Below are 25106 nucleotides of genomic sequence, written 5' to 3'. Positions count from 1 at the left end.
TCCTCTCTCTCTCTAATAACCGCATTAGACTGCATTAATAACTGCATTAGCCTGCATATCAATGGCTCAAGCCTCCGTTATTAGCTCTAAAATGACGTTTTGGAATTTGCAACGGAAGCTTTGGGATGAGGTGCGTAAAAAATTAGTTCAACACACACGGTATTTCAGGATGGAAACATGTCAAATGTCTTGAAACAAATAATCTGAACAATGTCTTGATGTGTGGTTGTGACTCCAGGCCGTTAAAATTATTAGTGAAATAATGCACTCTCGAAGTGGTTATGTGGCCACGACACCGCGCCTATATGGAACCGTCTTTCTCAGTTCTCAAATAAATTAAGAACTGCATTCGATTTTTATCGACTGAACGCAAGCGCTTATTGCGATAGAAAACACTGTAACGGTTTCCACTGATTAAAAAATATTTTTTGCTTGGGTGGTAATATTAGGTCAAAAATTTGTTTTGCCTATTTCACGAAAAGAGGTAAATCCGGCCCTGGGCACAGGTATTTAATGACAGAAGTGTTGGTAATGAAATTAACAATATCTGACGATGAGGCGATGTCTTGAAGGTTGTGTTTTGCTAAATTCAGGTCGAGCATGAATCTCATGCCTTCAATCCAAAATCATGCCCTATCACAAAGTCATACAACTGTTAAGAACCAAAGAGTGTTTCTGATTGGCTAAAAAAGCATGGGCACCTCCCCTGACTCTTTTATGTTGTTTTGAGGGCCTAGGGCTGTCGTAGAGACAATTGTGATATCTCAGGATACCTATTTGTGTTAGGTTGGAGGGAAGTTGAATGCCTGAAAAACGCTTACATCACACTCACATAATGCTTGTGATGTGAAATTCTATTTGTCAGTAAAACATTGACATGTGAAACCTAGTAGCTCATGCCAAATCTGTAAATGTATAGCTAAATTTTCCGCTATTTCAAATATTTCCTTGTACACTCCCAAAGACCCTGGATGTGTGTCCAACATAGTTCCAGAGTCTTTAGGGAAAAGAAACATTTGACTCTGGGGTGACCTTAGTCTCTGTCTGATTCATGTTAGAGCTTAGACTGCTTATCTGGAGGCATACAACGGTTTGTTTATTTGTGCTTTGTAAGGTTGAACAGGGGTGATATAATGAAACAATAAAAAGGGGAAATGAATGGAACGAAATGGCATTAACTATCAAAATCAGTTATAAAACCAATGTTTACAGGATCATGCGGGATCATGTTGTAATTCAGTGGGTTGTGAACCAAATATGGGTCACAGATCTGTTCTAAAAGCGTTGTGTAGTGGCAAAGAGACAAAAAATTTCAGATAATAAAATGCAACTAACCATATAATTGTGCATATCAAAATAAATAGGTCTATCTAATTTTTAAAGTGAGAAAAGGCTTACCATATCTTTTGTTGTGTACATCACAGGCATTCTTGCATATGGCCCATGCAGGTTATGGTAATATTAATATTAATCTATTAATCAATTTCAATCTTTGAATTATGGACATTGTTGTTACTTTTATATGGTAGATAATTGGCCATGTGATGTCCAGTGTAAAATCTGGGCTGTGAAGCAAAACGGTTTGAAAACCACCATTAAAGAGATCCATGTGCTTTTATGTTTAAAATATATTCAGTGTAAATGTTTCGTCTTGTGGTAGTTTATGTATTAATATCCGTGATGCACACCTGCAGTGAATGACATATGATCTGAGTCTGTTCTTTAACAGATTGGTCTCTGGTCTTCCATCCCTTACTTTTCCCTTCTACACCTGCTCACCCCGTCTTTCTTCTTCCAACCACTATGACCTCTCGCCAACACCAGCATCCATTACCCTGATGATCCCCATGATCTGTCCATCCCAGCTGAGCATGTGAAGATAGATTTCTCAGGAGACTCAGTGCAGGAGAGGCAGTGGATCCTAATGGCTTCAGCTGTGTCTGGGAGCTGTGTGGGTAGATAGTGTAATGGTAAAGACCTAGTCTGCTAACCAGAATGCTGCATGTTGAGCCATCAACGTCGTTAGTCACTTTGGATCAAAGCATTTGCTAAATGACGAGGTCTGTGGAGTGCTGGTGCTTAACCTTAGTCTTATCTTGACACCATACAGGCTGCACTGCTCAGGGAAACCCTAGGGCCAATGTAGCTGGACACTTCCATCAGTCTCATCAATTATTGACTATCTGACCTGTAATCCAGAGAGCTTTGTCTGAGTAGGTTGTTAGTAGAATTGCTGAGCAAAAGACAGTCCTTCTGCCATTCTTTTATGTGAGTGTGAACTTTCAAGGAATATTTTAGAATATTTTAGTTTCAGAATGTTCTATTGCTAGAAACTGTTTCCTGTGCTCTGTGTTTAGGAATCTATATAGTGGTTCTACACAGCTGGTTTTGATTCAAGACTCAGATTTATACTAGACATTAAGTAACCTAGTCTAAAGAAAAGTCTAAAAAGTCTAAAAATCCAGTCTAAACACTGTACTAGAATTTATGATCATACAAAAGTAAAAAAAAAAAAAAGATGGATGGATAGATAGATAAAATAATATAATTAAAACTTTTTTTATTTTATTTTAATAAATGAGATAAATTTGTCCCAAAATACAGTGACATTTTATTGGATGCACAGCCTTTGATGTCCACAACAACAGAGATTTTCCCTTTTAAAAGATGATACATTTGTCCTAACTATTACATGGTTAATTGTTTTTTATTATTTGCGTTTAGCATGTTTTTCTCTGCTGTCCTGTGATCCAATTAGAACACACTGTAATATATGTAACATTTCTTATTTCTTATGCGCTTTGGAATTGCAGAACACGGATGGAAAAAGTATGTCTGAAAGTTACATGGAACGACAAAAACAAAACCTCCTTACTCTGCACTTAATTTATCACAGTGTCCTTGATACCATCTGTGCAGTTTGACAAATTATCAGACTTGTCATCAAGCCTTTAATTTATAAAGAAATCCTCATATTAGTTTAAGTCTCCAGGCTCTGATTGGACAGTTCGAATGGAGGGTGTTTGACGGCTGATGGATGGAGCCAGAGCCCTGTTGTCATCTTAATCGGGGTTTCCACGGTGATGGATGTTGTCATCTTAATCAGGGTTGGCTGGGTGATTGATGAGATGGGCTGTGACAGCGGGGTCGGTGAGTTGGCCGTCCGAGGAGAAGAGGAGGCAGGGTCATCGGAGGACAGAACATGGAATGGCCATTTCACATGACAGCGCAGACCGCAACGTCCACTCATTCACGCCTGCTCGCTGACGGCCGAGACATGGCACTGTTCCATTTCCCAGTTCTACCTCCTTATGCCTGCAGCCATATAATGGGCTTTTTGAATTGTGTAATTATTTTATGTTGGTCCTTGACAGACTGTGGAAAGTGCTTCTGAAAACAACCCTATTAGCACAAAGCCTTTCAAAAAGAAAAGTAACAATTAGCACTATATCCCGCTGGCTTTGAAAAAAGAACTAAAAAATAATAATAAGTGCTTTATTTTTCTGTTTTTCTTAGAAATGGAGACAGCAAAAAAGCAGATGGATACGGACAAGAAGGCTATAGATGAACTGGTGCGGGAGAGGGACATCCTGAATAAGGTGTGCGGACACGTGTTTCTAATTTACTACTAATGTTTTTCTAACAAATGTCTTGAAAACAACCGCCGACAAAATGTACTAAATCTAACGAAACATTACAAAATGTAATGAAACCGCCTTAAAGAAATACACTTGTAAGGAAAATAATAAAGGGGAAAAAAACATGTTCTTCTAGGGCTGTCAGTTGATTATATATTTGTTTATTTTATTAATATAATTGTATTTATTTAGATTATTATTTGTGTTTAATTTAATGAAATGATATATCAAATAGCTATTCAAATGAATCACACTCATAAAAAGCTGTTAAAAACTAGATTTATTTATTTAGATTATTATTTAATTAATTAAATAATATATCAAATAATTAATCAAAATAATCACACACATAATAAGTCCCTAAAACCTTTGTTTATTTATTTAGATTATTATTTGTATTTAATTAATTAAACTATATATCAAATAATTAATCGAACAAATCACACACACATGAAAAGCCCCTAAAACTTATTTATATTTATTTTTGTTTGTTTGTTTATTTATTTCAGTAATTAAATAATCTAATAATATAATTAATAATATCAGATAATAATCAAATGAATCGTACACAGAAAAAAGCCCCAACAACGTTTGTTTTAGCTCTTTTAGTTTGATCTCCTGAAACTAATCTTAACACCAGGTAAGCTTTTCGGTGAGTCTTTATGTTTTATATATTTGTCCTTCGGGCTAATTTTCTGCAGCGGTTCTGCTTTTTTACAGTTCTCATAGCTTCCCCACTCTGTTATGATGCACAGATGGATTTCAGAAAACAAGAGAAGGTGCATGATGTTTCTGCTGACATGCTGAATATTGCATTGCTATTGTGCATATGAAAATAACAGGATATTCATATTTAATTGCACAGGAGACACTCTGTCTCACAAACACACACACTGTAGCATACAAACACAACTTTTGATATCAGCTTACCTTGGAGAGTCCTTCCTTTGATCTACTGAACAACAATACATCAGAGAATAAAATCATCCTATTCTCAAACTTGTTTTTTAATGTCTATTTTCTGAAAATCTTGAGTCACTCTTGCTAAGTATATTTACAAATTGATCTTTAGTGTAACCTCTTGTCTCGGTGTGCACATGTTTCTGTTCCAGAATATGATCAAGGCGGCCAATGAAACGGACAAACAGCAGACCATTGTTAAGCTACACGAACAGTCAAAGAAGACTCTGGAACAGGAGATTTTAAACTACAGGGACGAAGCCCAGAAACAGCAAAAGCTCATCTACCAGCTGGAGAAAGAGAGGGATCGCTACATAAACGAGGCCAGTGAGCTCACTAAGAAGGTACAGCACACACACACACACACACACACACACACACACACGTTAGCCATTGCTCAGTGAGTGATTGAGAATGTCACCTTGAAGTTAATTTTGTTCATTTTTTAACCATATTTTGAAATTTTGATGTTATCATACTGGTTTCTGTTTTTTTTTTTTTTTATTTACACAGAATGGAATGATTTAAAGTGAGACAAACCAACTAAATAACCAAACATGATGTCACTTCCTGAAGAATGATGTAATTAAAGGTGACTTTTGTCTGTTTACAAAAGAGGATAGAAAGTGAAATTGAGGACACAGGAAAAACCTACAAAATGACTATTAATTTAAAGATGATTTGTATAAAATATACAAATATTTTTAGAAAAAAAAAACACAATTAGGTGTAGGATTTACTTTGAAACGATTTTTACTCGTAAAATTGCTTGTAAATGTCACAAATAATTACAAAGCATCAGGGCATTGACTGTAAGATAGCGCCCCTTGTGGTAGTACTGAGAATGCAACACATGATTGCACTGAGATGTGAATTGAATTTGAACCCATTTCAAAACATCACAAATTAAATCTAGCTTGTGTAGCTTGATGTGTTTACATTCAATCTTGCATAAAGTATGTTTTAGGCCTAACAGTGAAAAATATTCTAAATCCCCTCACATTTCTTTCTCTTATGATGTTTTGCTTTCTAAGAGTTGTTGAGAGTTGAGAGTCTCTTGGTTTTTGTCTTGTAATCCCTGAAGGCATTTCTTCACTCTGTAGTACTTCAGCATGCTTGTGAGAGTCATCTTACTGATGACTTTATAATACTGTTGCTATCGCAATAGTGTGTATGTGTTTGTGCCACTCTATACGCATTTCAATGCAGTAACTTTTAGGCACTTATGGGCAAACTTGTTTAGGTATAATGGGCAACTATCAAGTTAAGCCAAGCGTGCTGTGAACAACATAATTAGAGAACAGTCTGACTAAGTCTGATGCTCATCCTGTTGTAATTACATGATGGTATTTCAACTTTATATCAATAATCTACATTTCTTAAAGGGCCAGTCACCCAAAAATGAAAATTCTTTTATCATTTACTGGGCGCTGTCATTGTATGGAAAAAAGCAGCATGAATATTCTACTCCTAACTTCTTTTGTGTTCCATGGATGAAAGTAACTCAGACAGGTTTGAAATGTCATATGGGTGAGTAATGACAGGATTATTATTTTAGGGTGAACTATTCCTGTTAGGCTTGCTGTGATAGACGTGTTTTCGGTTATACCGGTGTTAAGCCGCAACACCGGTTACGTAATTTGCCTACCGCGGAACCGCCCCCCACCGTCCTTTTGATTTTTTATAGTAACAAAAATAATTTAGCCTAGTTCAGTTAGAAGACAGACACTTTTAAAAACTAAACGCTCAATGCAGCGTGCCGAACCGTGCGCGAATGACAGTGCACCACGGAGCAGGAGTCAGATTTTATTTATCACGTGAGGAGAGTGAGTTGAGTTGACTGACAAGAGTGAGATGAGAAAGACAAGACAATGGCAAAAGATTGTTTAGAAAGGAAATGCAAAGGCGCCTGTTTGGCAATATTTTAGATTTTGAAAAGCCTATTGACTGGAAGTTTTTTTAAACATTCGTTTCTTATTTATTTGGTTCCACAGTGTTTGCTGATTTACTTAAACTTTGTGTAGCCTAAGTAATTTGTTATTTTATTAGGCATATATGGTGTATTTTTATTCGTTTTGTTAATAAAAGTTCTGAGTTTGACGTTGTTGTTGCTTGAATTGAATCAACGCCGAATTGCCGCTAATTTGAAAGTGAAAGTAAAACGTGCACAGCGCTTTTTCAAGCTATTTGAAAGCCAAGAAATCCGAGGAAAAGAGTGAAAACTCAAACGAACAATTGCTTGATGCTTCATTATCTCGCCATGATCTTTTATATAGAAGGATATTCCGGGCTATTTTCAAAAGGAACTGCAAATTGTATTTTCAGTTGCGTTGTCCATATGTGGAAGCATAAATTGTGACATAATCCAAACGCAATTGACCTATCGCTAAGCCCCACCCCCCTTAGTTACTGTTGCGAACTCGGACAAACAAACGGAGTTGCTAACTGTCTTACAATGACAGCTGTCAGTGTGAAAACCTTGTCCCAAGATGTTTTTGATAAATTTTGGACAAAGAAGGACCACCATTCAAGTGGGACTTAAATATGCCATAGAGGGATATATAAAATATTTTAAAATAAATATGGATTAAATTAAAATATAAGATTAATTTTGAAGCGAGGGTATACAGATCAAAATGCAAGCGGGAGAAGCCTCATGTTACGGTCGTCACGATCGCAGATGACAACATCCAGAATTCATGTACCGCAGGGTAAGATTAAACTAATTTCATTTAACCAGTTTAATATGGAAAGGCACTGAAATGTAGACCCTTATTTATGTGTTTTTGACCTACACTGTACATGACGTGAGAACAGTTATATATTTAGGTTTGTACGTTAGCATGGACTCACTAACTTTAACGTTAGCTAGTTTTAGCCAGAGATACCTTGCAGCACAAGATGACATTAACGTTCTGCTTGAGCAGATGAAAATTGTCACTTATGAGAATATGACAACCAGAAAATGAACGTTTTTGTCTTCCTTGGGATTGGGGTTGAATGCTTAGGGACATTTTGCTCTGTTTTGTTTGGGTTTAGGAAATGTAATAAAATAGATTCCATTGCCCATCCTCTCAGGATACCTGGAATCAGTGTTACAAGTACCCCAGGCACATCGTTTTAAAATTTTTGTAGCATAAACACCATCAAACCGATGAAAGATTCGGATCTTCCAACGTTTCTCTATGACACTGAAACCTAAAGATGTCCGAGTTCCGGTCCCCGCACAACTGATACTCAACTGCCATTGGCTCATCTGTGTTCGAGGGGAGGGACTTACCGATAGTTCAATTGCAAATCCTGCATTACCGTTTGCGTTTTCACTTTCGCGAACGGACAGTGACTGCCAAATTTCAAATGGAAAAGCAGTCCATTTTCAACTGCATTTCCCATGTGTTACTAGTTATGATCCTGTCATATTTAAATAGCAATATTTATTACCACGTTTGCTTTTTCACTCTCTCTGCCAAAACTCAAATGGAATCGCAATTCCTTTAGCATTTGAATTTCCGATGCCTTACACAGAAACCTGTCAATCAGTGTCGGGGGTGGGGCTATACTATGGGGCGTTTGTATTGGGAAGTGACGTCATTCACAGACGATTGTGCCAAATGCTTTTAAAAGTGGAGGTAATTGGTAAAGGCACCGCTAAAGGCAGCTGCCAATCCGTAAATAGCCCTTAATATCCTTCCATACTTTTATAAGAGATCTTATAACATGAGAAAATTACAGTTTGGTTAATATCACCTGCTATTCTCAATTAATGCATCATTCATTTTATTAATGTACTTGTGGAAATGCATTACATGCAAAAAAAAAAAAAAAAAAAAGAAAGTATTTTTAAGATGACTGATTGGCCAGATAGAGACACTTAGTAAGACATTTAATTTGTGACTAAAGTTTCTGCTGCTTTCAAGTTATTCTTTTTAAATTAAATGTTCTTATGATTAAAACCATCTGTTGACTGATTTTTTTCCCCCCTTCAAATCAGAAAGCGGTGGTGTTAATTATAATAACAGACTATGATGTGATGGTCATTAAATACTTTTGTACTAAAAATATCTGTCTTGAACAGTAGTCCATGAAAAATCTGTCTTTTTTTTTTTTGGTTTTGACACACCCCTTAGCATCCTGGCATTTGCCCTGACATTTGTTTTCTCAGGTTTTATGTTAGTAAAGTGCACTGCAGCATGAACAGGAGGATTCAGGTTTATATTCAGCTCCAGGCACATCCTCTAACTCTCTTTCTGTCTCGGACAGATAAGACTAGACATAATATATTTCACATAATAGTGTTCCTCTTTCTGTGTAAACTAGCTGCATCATCCTTTGAAGATCTATATCATGTAAAATATTGCCAGTTTCTTGCAGTAAAATAATCAGACTTTTACCAAAAAAATTATTGTCTGTTTACACGTTCCAGACTGATCTATCTATCTATCTCTCTCTGTCTGTCTGTCTGTCTGTCTGTCTATCTATCTATCTATCTATCTATCTACAGTGTACAGTAAAATAGACATGATGTTAGAGATTCCTCCTTTACTCTCAGCATTCATTATACTGTCTTACAAACGCAAACAGTGCAAGTAGTCGGCTTCAGTTTTCAGCTACATGAAGGTTGTGCTGCAGAAGGTGTTTATTTTGGAACAGCTATCACAGTTTCCTAGGAACCAGAGGCTATTTGAGACACAACATTGCCTTCATTTATTCAGCATTGCTAACATTTGCTTTCTTTCAGAGAGTTTTTTTTTTTGTTGTTGAAAAGTTAATAATCTAATTCCAGGTAAAAAAAAATGCGCAGCCGCAAGCATTAGTAAGGCCGCGTGTTGAAAAAGCTCTTAGCTAATGGTTTTGAGATTGCCTCCTGAGATCTGACTCCACACTGTAGCTTGCTAGTACTTTGCAGAGAATAAAAAATTCTTCTGATTTAAAATAAGAAACATAGTTCAAACAAGTAGGTCTATAATGCCTGAAGAAAGCTATTCATTATAGCATTCCCATTCAGCTGGTGCAGGAAGTATGCAAGTATGCCATCTTTGCTTTCAGTTCTTGGCACAGACGTTTTTGAGTCAATCCATAAAAACAAAGTGATATTAAACATTTATTTGCAGCATTACCTGTTGCTCCCTTCACACACCAGCATTGCATTACATAGTTATTTAGAAAACAGCTGTTAACTGGATTTACAAATTTTATTGTAAATGCAAATCTGTAGATCTTCAGTCTGTAATGTTTATAAGGGCAGCACATATCTCCCCCAGACTGTCTCATTACATTTCACCAATGTTCCACCATCATTAATGGCATGTTATTTATAGAAAACCATTAGGGTGATCGTCCTTTACTCCTGAATAATAAGCAGAGGTGTAAAGTATTGGAGTAAATGTAATTAGTTACTGTACTTGAGTATCTTTTCGGGTACTTTGTAGTTGTACTGAGTATCTAAGATATTAGCAACCTTTACTCTTTACTTCACTACATTTTTGAATGAGTATCTGTACTCTTTACTCCACTACATTTGAAATGAGTGTTGCAGTTACACATTACATTTTGCATGGACCTAGCTTTTTCTGCAGCAGTTTATTTCTGCTACAAAAGTCCTGATACTGCCTATTACAGGTCACCGAAAGTACTGCATCTTGTGCGTTTTGCCCTTCTCCACAACATTACAGTTTTTCACTGGCATGTCTCTTTGACTAGTGCATTTTTGAGCCTATATTTAGTATAAGTAAAATACGTAAGTACTGTTAAAATCAGATACTCTAAGACTTTTACTCAAGTTGTTTTGGAATTGGTGACTTGTAACGTGTAGTGGAGTAATTTTTACTGTAAGGTATCTGTACTTTTACTCAAGTATGGGTTTTAGGTACTCTTTACACCTCTGATAATAAGACATATCAAAGCATTTTATTGGTGAACCTTTAAATAATGAGAGCATGCATGTTCTTGTTTATATCTGTACATGAGAAAGATCATGTGAAAACATTATGTGAGCAGTAAATGTAAAAGCTATTTGATGAAACGAGACTTTTGTGCACATAGAATCTGGATATATAATCTGAAATCCTTTTTCTATAGAAGATGTGTTTTCATGTACTAGTAGATATAGACCACATATTATATAAATATATATATATATTTAAAAAAAAAAAACTTTTTCTAGGTTATATTGTTTGACATGATTGATGACTCTTTGCACTGCGGTGCTCCACATAATCACCCAGTGGACAGAACCGATGTGTTGTCCTATAGGATGACATTTAAGGGGATAAAAAGTATGACTTTTGCCAGGTTCAGATCAGTGAATTTAGCTAGATTTATAGAGGAGATGATGGAGAAACTCTATGGTGTTCACAAGTTTTGATTTATAAGGCCCCGGAGCTGACTATGAATTGTGAGTTGTTGAATTTACGGCAAGTGACTGGCATTATTTTCTCATGCTTTGGTTGATTATATACACAGTATTTACAACCAGTGGGTTGATCTGACACATGCACCTTTCTTTATCTCTGCAGACACAACGTGTTTGGCATGCGTGTCTGAAAGCTTTTGTCAAAAATGTCTTGCAGGAGCTATTTAACCCTAGCACACGTGAGTTTGAATGGCATGGCCTTGGACACATTCTGCTATCAATTTAACATAAAAATCCCTTGCATTTTTAAAGCCTGTGCTCAGGACAAAGTGTTATTTCAATCAAACCCCACTGAAACTATATTTGTGCTTTGCTAAATGCACAAGGGAAAAGGTAAACATGGATTGGTAACTATTCAGACTGCAGTGAAATTCAATAAAGGCAAGTTGTTTGGTCCCTCTAAACTTCTCCTGATGTGAATGTATCTGAGTTAAAGAAAGCAAATCAAAACATGACATGTGGGAAAAAAGGTAAAGGCAATTCTGAGTCTGTATTTGCACCAGTGCAAGGTTGCATAACCTCTTGATGAATAACATAAACACCATTCCAAAATTGTGGCAGAAAGGCTATACGAAGCAGCAGGCAACAAAATGATGTTGCCTCACATTATACCCTGTTTTGACCAAAATCTATGGTAGCATCAGTTCTATCTTTCACAAATAAGGCAATCATGCATTGCGACACCCTCATTTTCATCCAAGATGTTCCATCTAAATCTGTGGTCGTCAACCTTTTTGACTTAAAGGCCCCCACTTTCCAACACAATATTTGAAAGCCTATATAATATTACCTTTACATTTACTATAATATAGTATTATTAGAAACTGGGAGTGATGAGTTCAATTCATTTGATTATTCCAGAAGTATATTAAATAAATAAACAAATAAATCAAGTGTATTTTTCGAGTGTTAGATTGTATCGAGTGTTAGATTGTTTTAATGCAATTGTTTAATTAATTAAATTAATTAAACAAGTTAATAATAATATATTATTTTAAGTTTTCCTTGGGCTTTAAAAAAAAGAAAAAAAGTGCTTTATAGCAGCATCACATTTACCCTTCAGGGATTATGTAATTCCAGAATGCATTTCGATGACCTAAGTTAAGAATGTTACTCAGTACTTGAATTTACTGTGCGTTTTTTTTCTGATTAGAGTGAGCTGTTAGCTTAGCAACATGCTAACCTTATACACTATAGAGCTGTTTAGTCATGATGTTAATTTGTAATGCTAATTCGCAAGGGGATCCCTGGGGAATTTTTAAATGGGTTTTTAGAATAGTGTTTTTTGATTTATGAGTATAATAAGGTTTGTGTTTAACATATAAAGTGACTGTCGTGTTTTGTTCTACAACATAAATCACACACAGTCGTGCCTTAAACATACATTTTAAAACACTTCTATGGTTGAAAATGCTAATTTCCTTCTTGGTTTTAGGACAGCAAACTGAAAAAAATATTTTCGAATGAACTGTAAGTGTTATTCAAGTCTGTTTTGACCGTGTGATATAGCTAAATATGTGTACATGTGAGTCACCGTTGTACTGTCAATCATAAGGTAGAATGCTTAGAAAGTAGCTGCCTCCGTAGATAACAGACAGGTTTCAAACAGAGCTATAGACTAGTTGTGGTTTTTCTGATCTAATCCCACTGTCTCTGTCTTTTCAGGTTCTTGAGAATATTGAGGACATTAAACTGAAGGAGATGCAGCTATTTGAGTATAAGAAGAGAATCGCAGAAGCTGAAACGAAACTGAAGCAGCAACAGAATCTCTATGAGGATGTCAGGACCGAGAGGAACCTTTTCAGCAAGAACCTGATTGAGGCCAAGGTAAGTGTATATGTGTGTTTGTAGACCTTCATCTTACAGATCTGCTCCCCATGAGCATGAGAGCACACGTAGAGGCCAGTAGATCCATGGGAGGACTTCTTTGGGAAATACGGTCCACGGTAGCTTGTGTAAGTTGGCGTGAACATTAATCTTTGTCCAGGAATTCGCCCCATATGTACGAAGCTGGAAATAGCAGGTAACCTCCCTGCTGTGCGGACTTAGGCCTTGAAACTACAAAAGTACATGAATGCAGGTGCTTCTACCTAGGCAAACTCATTTTCACGCATCGATGCGTTGCAAAATGTTTCTGAATGCAATTCAAAATGCAACACAAGTTATATTCTCAGCATTGCCGTGAGGAGCTCAATAGTGGAAAATTAGTGTGAACTGTCATTTTCTATAGTCACTTTTCAGGTCCGCTACTGTCATGGTTTGAATGCCACTATTCAAAACTACTGTCACTTCTGTCACTATTGCTAAGCAAGTTAGTTAAAGGAAAAGTTCACCAAAATTATGTTATTATTTACTCACCCCCATGTCTTTCCAGTATGTTTCTGGCTTAATTAGTCCATGCACTGATATCAGTGAAATCAAAATTTGTGTTTAGCGGCTTTTAGCGGCTTTGCTACTATTCTCCTAAAAACCTTATCTTTAACATATACACTACCATTTGGGGTTGTTTTCAAAAGAAGTCTCTTATGTTCACCAAGGCTGCATTTATTTGAGAAACATATTTATTATTATTTTTTTTTAATTGCTGTTTTCTATTTGGATATATTTTAAAATGTAATTTATTCCTGTGCTGCAAAGCTGAAATTTCAGCAGCCATTACTCCAGTCTTCAGTGTCACATGATCTTTCAGAAATAATTCATGTTGAATTAATGTTCAAAAAACATGTCTTATTATCTTTTTGAAAACAGTTGTGTTGCTTCATATTTTTTTGTGGAAGCTGTGATACATTTTTTTTAGGATTGTTTGATGAATAGAAAGCTCATTTATTTGAAATTTTTTTTTCTAACATTACTGTTACTGTTTCTATCAATTTAACGCATCCTTGCTGAATAGTAATAATAATAACCTCTAGCGGCGAAAATTACATATTGTGCCTTTAATGAACCCAAACTCTTTAATGGTGGTGTATACACATACATTTCCAGTATATTTCTTCCAGGAAAATGGACCAATACTCATCCTGCACCACACAGATTTTTATCCAATCAAATTCCTTTCAGAATGTGAATGTTTAGCATCCAAATGATACTTTGCAGTCTGCTAGCAAATCATGGTTCATGGCTGTGATGTGACCAAAGTCCAATGGCTGTTTAAAGATAAAAGTGGACAAGCCCAAATTTTCTGTATCAATAGAAAAAAATGTCAACACAGGAAAGGAAACTGCACTTGGGGTCTTTAGGAAACAAGAGAGAGAAGCCATGAAAACTGCAGTCAGAAACTCAAGTGTAAGACTGATTTTTCAGGTCCATAAATGAATGGCTTTTGTTGTCAGCTTTCGATGATGACCCATTGCTGCTGTGTCATTTTCTCACTGCACTGAAGAATAAGTGTGTGTTTTGAGTGTGAATGTGCTAGGGTGCTTGTCTACCTGTCTGCCTGACTGTCTTTGTGTCTGTATAAGTATTAGCGATCTCTCTCAAACCTCCCTGTGTTCACTTCTAGGATCAGAATGCTGAGATGAAACGCAAGGTTAAGATCGTGAACCACATGTTCGAACAGCTAAAAGATGAAATCACCACAAAAGAGGTGGCTATAGACAAGGAGCGCCAGGAGTTCCAGCGCGTTGAAAGAGAAAGGGAAAATCTCAAGGTAACCCATTTCATCCTTTACTGCCACATGTCTCTCACCCTCTTAGTTCTGTATACTTTCAGATCTAACATTACTATGCCTAGTCAGTATCCTTACATGATGGGACTCCTTTCCAGTAAAGAGATGCGTCTGTACACATTGAATGCGAAACTAATGCACAACTTTGGCTACACAGTGCAATGTGCAGAAATAGAAACCATGCAAAAATGTTTAATGTCATTCCAGCTCCAGTTATGATATATTAAAATAAAATAAAATATAATTTATAATCAAATAAATACAGTTTTATAAATATATATGATTTTAAATATAATACAATTATAAAATTAATTAATATAATTAAATGACATGAAAGTATAAAATTATCACAAAAATATTAATACCACAATTGCAGTTCACAATTCGTTAATACTTATTATTCTCAAGTGCAGAGTTAAATGCATTTTTTTTTTTACCTTAGTAAATTGTGCAGCATTCAAACAATTTACAAATGAAGTGAGTTATGTCAAGTATTTTCAGTGATTCTTTGACTATTCATTATTTTATGATTTATTATATATTTTTAATATATTCATACATATAACAGTTTAGTTCTGGTTCTCAAATCTGATTGAATGGAAGATATGTTTTTTTTTTAGTGAATCATTGCCTCATTCAACCACTTAGTTCAAAAACACTGATTCAAAGTATCTGACAAAAAACAGACAACACAATTCTAAAATGTAAGTTATTCAATATTAAATTCTTGTTTATTGAACTGTTGTATAAAAGTAATGTCACAATCACAATTGTGTTGTTTTTCTGACTATGATCATAACTGTGATTACCTGATATGCATCCTTTATTTTTACTTCTTTAGCTGAGTTTTTTTTTTTTTTTGTAAACACAGTGATAGACTGGTCACCGTCCTTATAGTTGCTTGTTTGTGGTGCTTGATGTGACCAGACAGCATTAGAAAAGTAACCTTGCATTCATCTTTGAGGAGATATTTTTCATAATCCTTTCATTATTACTTTCCGGATCTTTGTGCTTATCAAATACAATGGCACGTCTCTTCTTCTCTCTGTCACAAGCTTTCAATATCACCCTCACAAAGGATAATATTGGAATATCAAATAGGATGGCACAAAAAAAGGAAAGAAATAAAAGAAAACACAAAAGATCAGAGGGCTTTGACTTTATGCACTTTCAAATTCAGCATCTGACATGAAAGACTTAATGAATATGCAATGCTTTTTGGTGGTTATTGGAGTTGTAAATTATACATGACATTGTTCTGTGGTATAGACTGACGGTGTGGTCGGAGAGAGAGACAAAGCGAGAGAGAAACAGCTTGACTGTTTGATTTCCCAACAGTCCTATATGGCTGACTGATGCCACAGATCTAAAGTAGCCACTAAACCTAGTTTAGCTCTACATGCAGCATAGCTGATGCAGACATGCACCATGGACCTTTATAACAAGATACATGAAGTGGTGGATTGATAATGTGGGGTCCAAACATCTGAGACCACAATGAGAATTTACAGATTTTTTATTTATTTATTATTTTTGTAACTAGAATGCGAAAGAGTTCCATTTGATTTATGAATTTTTTCTCATGAACATAATAACATTTCTTACTATTCCATATATTCCTCATAAGTATGTGAGCAGTAGCAATGTTATTCACGTACAGTATTTGTCATAGGTTCAGGAAAAAAACCATGTTCAAATCATCAATATCCCAAATTTTAGCAAAGAGGATTCAGAATGAATCTATGAAACTTTGACTCACCATGCTGCACTGAAAAAAATGATACTCAATTTTTTTTAAGGTAAGTGGTTGCAATCAATTTATTTTAGCTACATTTAAATAAACAAATTTAGTATTTATATTGTTGTGTTGGCTCTTTTTTGCAAAGATCAGATTGAAATGATCTCCCAGCACATTTAAATTACTTACATTTAAGAGACATGTAAATGTTTGTGTATAATCAAATCCTTAAATGTCGCTCAAATAAAGACCATTGAATTTTGAGTCACTTTATGTGTTCATGTTGGTTTTTAAAGGTTTTTATAATTTTGAAAAATGTTAAACAAAGAAACCAACATAAAATCTCAGACTTTTGGACCGTACTGTATGTTAATATCTGGAGCATGGTGAAATCGCTTCATCAGCCTGAACAGATTGTTTCAGAGGAGTGTGGACCAGTGGTCCGAACAGATGGTTTCAGACTGGAAGATTCCTCTGTGCATGGGGTGAAGGGTTGTGGAGTTCTGGACGACAACAGGTGGAAAATTTCGACTCGCACAGAACACAGATTATGAGCTGTCTCAGAACTAAATAGATCAATGGATAACTGACAGTCTGTTTTGATTAATCCAAATGCTGTCTTGGGAAGCATATAGTCAAATGGTCTTAAACATTCTCTCCTGGTATCTGACTGCGTTAAGCACTGATGAAGATCCTTAAAAGATCATTCTGGGTGAAATATGGTGTGTGCATTAGTAAGGAGCTAAGACAGAAAGATTCATTAATAAAAGAAAATGGGTCTCAAGGGCTGGTGGGCAGCTACCCAACTTGAGCAGCTTACCCAGCATGCCACAGGAGGTGCTGTCTGGCTCCCTGACTGGTTCTCAGGAAGCAGGATGGCTGTGATGTTCACCTCTCCTTTGAACCATGAAGTGAAAAGGCATGACACCCAATGAAAGAGAAAGGGAAATAGAAGACCAAAAGATGCACTGAAGACTGAAACGTTGAGAAACTTTACAAAGCAAACTAAAGTCTGTGAACTCGACAGATGCTGACGCTGTCACGGTAGATATCAACATAATCTTTGGAGAGCACGCTTCACCCATGCTAATCAAAGTAAGAGGCATGTTTGAGCCAAGCTCAGCGCTCCCTGTGTTTAAATAACAGTACTAATGAAGGAAAGCCACAGAGAACAGTAGAGAAAGACCAGTCATCATCAAGAACAGAAGAGCACTCGCAATTATTTCCAGAGGATGAGAATTTCAGACAAGATCCTTTGGTAAACATTACACATAGTTCATTCATAATCATGAAGACTGAGTCATAAAGGGTGGTACATTTTGCAGCAAAAACAGCTGAAGTGTCGAGCTGTCTCTTTGTTTCTTTGTTTGTTTCTTTCTTTCTTTCTTTCTTTCTTTCTTTCTCATTCATCCAATTAACTCCATCCATAGCTGTTTTTCAATAAGTCTATCCTTAAGTTGATGTTCAAGGCAGCGCTAGCAGTTATTTCACAGTTCTCCCACATTTAAAAAAAAATGTTTTAAATCAATGTTTACTCTGATTTACACTACCCTTCAAAAGTTTGGGATTTTATACTTGTATATACTTATCAAGGCTGCATTTATTAAAAAAATATTGTGAAAAAACAGTTATATTGTGAAATATTGCTACAATTTAAGATAACTTTTCTATTTGAATATATTTTAAAAGTTAATTTATTTCTGTGCTTATCTGATGAATAGTAAGTATACAAAAGAACAGCATTTATTTTAGTATAGATTATTATTTTTTTTGCAACAATGTCTTTACAAAGTCTTTGCTTTTGAACAATTTAATGTGGCCTTGTTTAAAAAGTATGTAAAAACTGTAGTGTATACACTTGTTTGTGTACTTGGTCTGTCAAATCGATTAATCACAATTTATCACATCTAAAATAAAAGTTTGTGTTTACACAATATATGTGTGTGTACTGTGTATATTTATATGTATATTAACTACACACAGATACATGTATATATTTGAGAAATATTTACATGTATGTATGTACAGTATAAATATACATACATATTATGTAAATAAACTTTTATTTTGGATGTGATTAATTGTGATTAATCGATTTGACAGCGCTATTCTGTATATATAATTATACTTTGACTCATTGAATCTTTTTATGTGTTAAATTTGTTAATTTCCAATTAAAATTTTACTCCCAATTTACATTTTACTCCTGCAAAGTAATGTAGTGTCAAGTTAAACAAGTTATTTATTTGAAAAAATTTAGCAATTATGTAGCTCACTAAAAAAGGAAAGTAGTTTCAAAAGTTTGATTAGGAATTACAAAGAAAAGAAAATATTTAAAATAATATACCCAGAGAAATTGTCAGGATGCTTATGGTTTATCAAAGCAAGCAAGCAAACGAACGAACGAACGAACAAACAAATACATAAATAAATAAATAAATAATCTTTTACAAGTGGGAATGTAGAAATTTTGATTTTCTGAGTTTTACTTAATGTGGTGATAAGGCAACAGGTGTAATGAAGTCTGCCATATAGTAGTATTTCTTATTATAGCTCTTTTAATGAGATTTAGCAACATTAGGGTCTACCAAGAAAAAAAAAGAAACTAAAATGTAAGTAAATGCACAATTAACAAACACTTTTCAAGTAATTGTCTCTTCTAATTGCTGTAACTGTTCAATCACTGTGTAAAATTGTGTCATGTGATTAGTGTTCACTGGAAACTTGACGTACTCATTTATCCTGTAATCTGAGTATAATTTTTTCAGGCATCACTTTACAAATAAAAAGCTAAAGGAACTTAAATAGACTGATGGGATAGAAAATCAGAGCAAAGAAGATCGACAAAAAACTAGAGAGAAATGACAAACAAAGGCAATCGTACATGTTTTGAGGTGCCGCAGGGACATGATGCAGAAAACTTTAAATTGATAGGGAGTTCACTGCAGGCTTATGTAACCCTCTCTGGCATTTCCTTTCTTTCACCTTCATTCATTTGTTTTCTTGGTTTTTGTGAGCATGTCTCACCCTTTGCCTTTTGTACTCTAAAGCATACAGGTGTCCCAGAGCTGCAATTTACCTCTGCTTTCTTCCTGGTTCCTCTGCCTTCTCCTTCCTGTTTCCCACCACTTCTCAAGTCAAAACCATCATCCGTTTCCCTCTTTAACAAGAGGAAGAAAGATCCAGAACATGTGAATGAAGCCAAATGTGCCAAAACTAACCACAAATAGTGGAGATGTGCTGGACCAACAAATCTGATCCATATGTAGGCCCCACCTCGCAACTTGCAGGACTTAAATATAAAACAGATTGTAGTTGGCAACTTTTCTTTAGCTGAGTCAGTTAGCTTTACTGTAATTTAACTACTTTGTGGATAGCTTGTATTTTGGGATGCTTCAGTTTCAAAGCAGTTTTCCAAACACAGCTAACGTTTCATTTTTCAAAATGTCACCATGTCCGTTTCACCCTCTGTTTTTTGTGGAATATGTAATTACGTAAAGTGGTTGAAAGCCTTTTATCATGCCGTTAACAGAATGGCACCTGTTAAGGGGTGGGATATATTTTGTAACAAGTGAACAGTCAGTTTTGGAATTTCATGTTTTGGAAGCAGAAAAATGGGCAAGTAAAAATTTCTGACTTTAAAAAGGGCCAAATAGTAATGGCTAGACGACTGGATCAGAGCCGCTTCAAAATGGCAAGTCTTCTTGGAGTTCCTAGTATGCAGTGGTTTGTACCTAACTAAAGTGGTGTAAGAAAGGACAACCGGCAAACCGGCAAACCAACACCAGGGTCATGGGCACACTGATGCACTGATGGAGAGTGAATGCTAGCCGTCTGGTCTGATCACCCAGAGGAGCTACTGTAGATCAAATTGCTGAATGTTTCATTTTTCAAAATGTCACCATGTCCGTTTCACCCTCTGTTTTTTGTGGAATATGTAATTACGTAAAGTGGTTGAAAGCCTTTTATCATGCCGTTAACAGTCATTTCTGTTTTTAGTCTTTACTTTTTTTGATTTGTCATTTGCTTCTTGATTCACTTGCTTCAGATGGAAGGCCATAGAATGCAAGATATTCATTATTCAATAAAATTCTCAGGCACATGCAGATGGAAGGAGGCAGGAGAACATGCCATTTGCCCATTTTCTCATAAAACCTTAATTCATCTAATTTATTATTCTTACGAGATTTCTCTTGGTTAGTCTTGGGTTTGTGCCCACAATGAACTGTGAAACAAGACATGGGAAGCAAGAAAATGTTGTGTTTGACAAGCTTGGGGCAGATTTTGTGATTGACTGATTGAACTTCTCACGACTGGAGTATTTACATATTTGCAGTGGAGTTCAAAATTCTTGGAAAACATTGAAAATCTAGTTTTTACTTTTATTTGAATTTAGAAATGAACAATGTATATGGAATTAGAATAAAAGGGAAATATTTAACTAAGTACTAAAGAAAAACCTTGCTTCACTAAGAAGATTTGTGACATTGATCATTTGAACTCCTTTGTACAAAAAGTCAGATTTGCACAAGATGCTCTTTGGAACATTCTCAAATCATGCTGGAGAACATGGATCATCTCACAAATGAGTCTATTCCAGTATAATTAGAGAAACATTTTTGCTGGTGATTTCAGATGTTTCAACCCTATACTGCGTGTCATTAAAAAATGGAAAATAATGACATCAAGGACCTCATGGTGGGAAAATGCTTGGAAGACATGCTTGTAAGACAACTCTTTGCTTAAAAGGTCACGCTTCTTTCACTTCTTCAGGCTGACTGATAAAAAGAGGTGATTTGCACCTCTGTCATTGTCACCTCTGGTATTAATTTGTCAAATACACTTTGTCACATATCTGACAGTTGTCAGCAATATTACACCTAAGATGGAAAGTCAATATCCCCCTTTGGTAAATGGTGACAAACTTGGGTTCATTACATTTCCATGGAGCAGCTGTCATAGCAACTCATTCTCGGTCATTGCCACACTAGTCGCAAGACCATGTAAAGTTTAGTAAAGTGTTAAAGTTACCCACACAACAAAATGGCCTTGGAAAGCCAGGTGTATTCATTCACAGATGAAGTTAATCTTTGTTTTTATTTGTGAACACAGCATTTATTAAATGGCAGGTTGATGGTGGTTGTGACAAAACCTCATTTGGTCAGCAGAGGGCACTCTCAGTGGAATTTGAAATCATATTTACATAGTTTGATCCGTCTTTGATCTCTTTGTACTCACCTTAAATACTGGTCTGGATATTCTTCTGCATTATGTCTGCCAGGGATTGTTCTTATGTATTATAAAACTGCATATGCATCCTAATCCTGAACTTCTGTCTCTTTAAATAAATGTTTGTTTTACCCAGAATGTGAATCTGTGCATAAAATGAAAAATACATGGGTTTACTATTGCTTCATCCACTTGTTTCCTTTTCCCCCCCTGAAGTCCATTCTTTGTCTTTGAAATGTATATTATAGCAGTAAACTGAGAGGAGACTTGTGCTCTGAAGTATCTGCTTTGAAATCATTCTGAAATCAGAGAAATATGGGTGCGTATTTTACTCCAAATGCTTGCAACATCAAATGACTGTGACTGAAACCGGTGTGATCTAGTCCAGTATTTCCCAACCACGTTCCTGGAGCCCCCCAGTACTGCACATTTTTGCATGTCTCCTTAATCAAAATCAACTCATTAGTAGAGGCTCCAAGGGTGAAATGGGTGTGTCAGACAAAGGAGACATGTAAATTATGCAGGATCCAGGACCGTGCCAACACTGATTTAATCAACAAAATTAGACAAAATATGCATCATGACATTCATGACATGATTGTTGATAAAATACATATTTACAGAAGTACGATTTGAGCTACAAGAGCTGAACACCAGTGAACTGAACCGTTTATAAATAATATTAATAAGCTAGATCCACAACATAAACATGATATTAATAGTTACATTGTGCAGGCAATGAAGTAAATGAACATGTTAATTCTTGATACATAATTAAATGTTTATACTTCGTAAAATGAACTAAAATGAATATGATATTGACAAAATATTGACTACACTGTAAAGTTAAAAAATAGTTTTTTTTTAACAAACAAAAATACTATTTCAGTCATTCTGCTTCAGAATTTCATATTTAATTAAATGTGTTACCTGCCACTTCACTGTAATTATTTTTTTAAATTTACTAGAAATTTCTGAGGGAAAATTGTTTCAAGATATTAAGATTTTTATTTGTCACTACACACACAGTTATTTACAGAATATAACTTGCAATGAAATGTAAACCTGGTCAGCTACTAAATATTTAAATAGATAAAAGATAAATTATTAAGCTAAAAGTGCAAAAACAGGAAGTATAAATTTGCAAGTAAAAGATAAAATCGTAATATTAATAGTTGAATGTGCAAAAACAGGACGTACAGAATTGCAGGGTATGTAAATTCAAAGTAAATCCTACACCATTTTTTTTTTCAGTGTAAATTTAACATGATAGTTCATCCCAAAAATAGGCCACATTCACACAGCAGCAGAATACGGTTGTCAGTTGTGTATTTGAACCAGTAATACAGTTACATTCACACACATCTCGGATATTTACTGAAGTGACAACCGCATTCTGTAACCGAACTCACACCCATACATTTCAGGACTCTGAAATTAAGCCCTGCTGTGTGATCGGAACTGAACAACTAGTTGTCTGTCATGATATATTATCTGCACACACGTGTCTAGGTTCTTGCGGGTTTTCATTGTGTGGTTTCAGTAACTGAAGTTTTTGAAGTTTTGAGTTAAGTCACTGTCCTCCACCGAAGTCCTCCTGTCAGTTTTGTGGTCTGTGCATGACTCAGATCCTCCGCCCGCTCTTTACTGAGGCATAAAAGCTGTTGTCGGTTAATTAACATTTGATAGAAGAAATCGTGTCTCAATTAAACTTTTGTCATATCAAATGTGCTCCGGCGTTCTTCAAAATATCTTCTTTTGTGTTCTGCAGAAGAAAGAAAGTCATACAGGTTTGGAACAACATTAAGGGTGAATAATGATGACCAAATTTTCATTTTTTTTGGGTGAACTATCCTTTTAAAGGGCATTTTCAAGCATTTATAAGATGTGTTCTCTTACAGACGGCTTCATAGGAAGCAATGCCCTTTTGTCCTGCTGGTCTCTTGTCTCCACACACAAAGACTATTGTGCCAAGACATTGACCTTTCAGCTCTTCTTGTTGTTTATTACCTCAAGCCTTCACAAACGTACCAAGAAAGAAGCTCTTGTGTTCTTTGAAGCCAGTCAGCACTGAGTCTGTCTACTGGCTAACCCTCACCCCATGAAAAAACAATTAGGCCACTTCATAAGAATTGATTAGCATGTTAATGAATGGGCTACACTTTCTCATCACGAGAGGCTACGGCAGGGGGTAATGAGGGGAGAGGCTGCTCTCAGCACCAGCTCCGTCCAGCTGGTTGTTATGCATGCCGAGAGATGACATCGATCTCGGAGAAATCTTATTACATGCTCCAGACACTGTCTGCAAATGTTTAGCACTGAACCGAGAGAGGAGGGGAGAAAGTTTCAGAATTTGATGTCGTAAAAATGGAAGTGATGATGTGTAAAGAATGCAGCCGGGTTCTAAACAATGTTCTCTGCTTTTTGAAATTTCGTCTGCATTTCACGGTAAACAAAAGCTGTGGCGAATGACCTTTAAAATGACCTTGCGCATTTGTTCCCGGTTCAGTGTTAACAAACCAGATTTTAGAGGAGTCAAAGGTCTTGTCATCTTATATGCACACTGTTGTCCATTTATTATGCTGTCAGAGCCCCTTCATCAATGCTCCCGAAGAAAACAACGCCTTGTGAAGTCTCTGAAAGCACATTTATTTAATTTGTCTGCTAACAGTGTTCAAAGTGGACATATATATAATTTGCCAATTATATATTTTACTATATTATTATGTTTTTAGAATAAAATGGCAATTTAATGAATTTTAATATTTCAAGATAGAAAGTCCATTGATGGGACGAGTGGAAAACATTAAATCTGTTCACACACTGAGTAAAAAATAATTTACAAGATACGAACCGCTTCCTGAACTAGTCAGGCCAAGCGAGGCTTTGGACGTCATCAATAATAATGTGTACATCTGAAATGCTAATTTGTGCAGCGATATAAAAGGCTATAAATAGCATATTTTAACAACAGTAAACGACCAAATTCCACACGTGATCGCAAAAGGAGGTTATTACAAACACTCGATGGTGGTTTAAAGTGAGTTTTGAGTAAAAGTGTACTAATAATCTCATAAATTGTCTTATGTAGCTTGATGCTAATGTTAGCTCTAATGCAGCTGCAGAACAGGTGCAGCTCTTCTTCATGATGTATTTTGTCATAATAATTGACGTAAGGTCGTAAGAAAATGTTTTGTTGTATTATTTTAGAGAAGCAGCCAGAGACTCACCGCGCCTTCAAAAAAAAATCCAACTGAGGTGCGTAGACCAAAAAAAGTCCGCACACTCAAACATCAAAGCATCACAAGCGAGATGAGAACAATATAAGCAATTTACTGAATGAAACAAGGCAAACGTTTCGGTCACATGTTGACCATTTTCAATGCCAAGCTAACAGTGTTAGAACTAGAAGCCATCTTAATTTAAGGAATCACATGATAATTAAAGAGATCACATGATCAA

The 25106-nt window shown here is 35.7% G+C and overlaps 1 pseudogene; it reads left to right on the top strand.

Annotated features, from left to right (window-relative positions):
• The window catches only part of LOC107746063 (cilia- and flagella-associated protein 58-like), a 90991-nt pseudogene that overhangs the window by 8768 nt on the left and 57117 nt on the right, over positions 1–25106 (top strand).

Source organism: Sinocyclocheilus rhinocerous, unplaced genomic scaffold, assembly GCF_001515625.1.
Source record: "Sinocyclocheilus rhinocerous isolate Xijiao unplaced genomic scaffold, SAMN03320098_v1.1 scaffold1880, whole genome shotgun sequence".
NCBI lineage: Eukaryota > Metazoa > Chordata > Actinopteri > Cypriniformes > Cyprinidae > Sinocyclocheilus > Sinocyclocheilus rhinocerous.
This window is presented reverse-complemented; position numbering and strand designations above follow the sequence as displayed.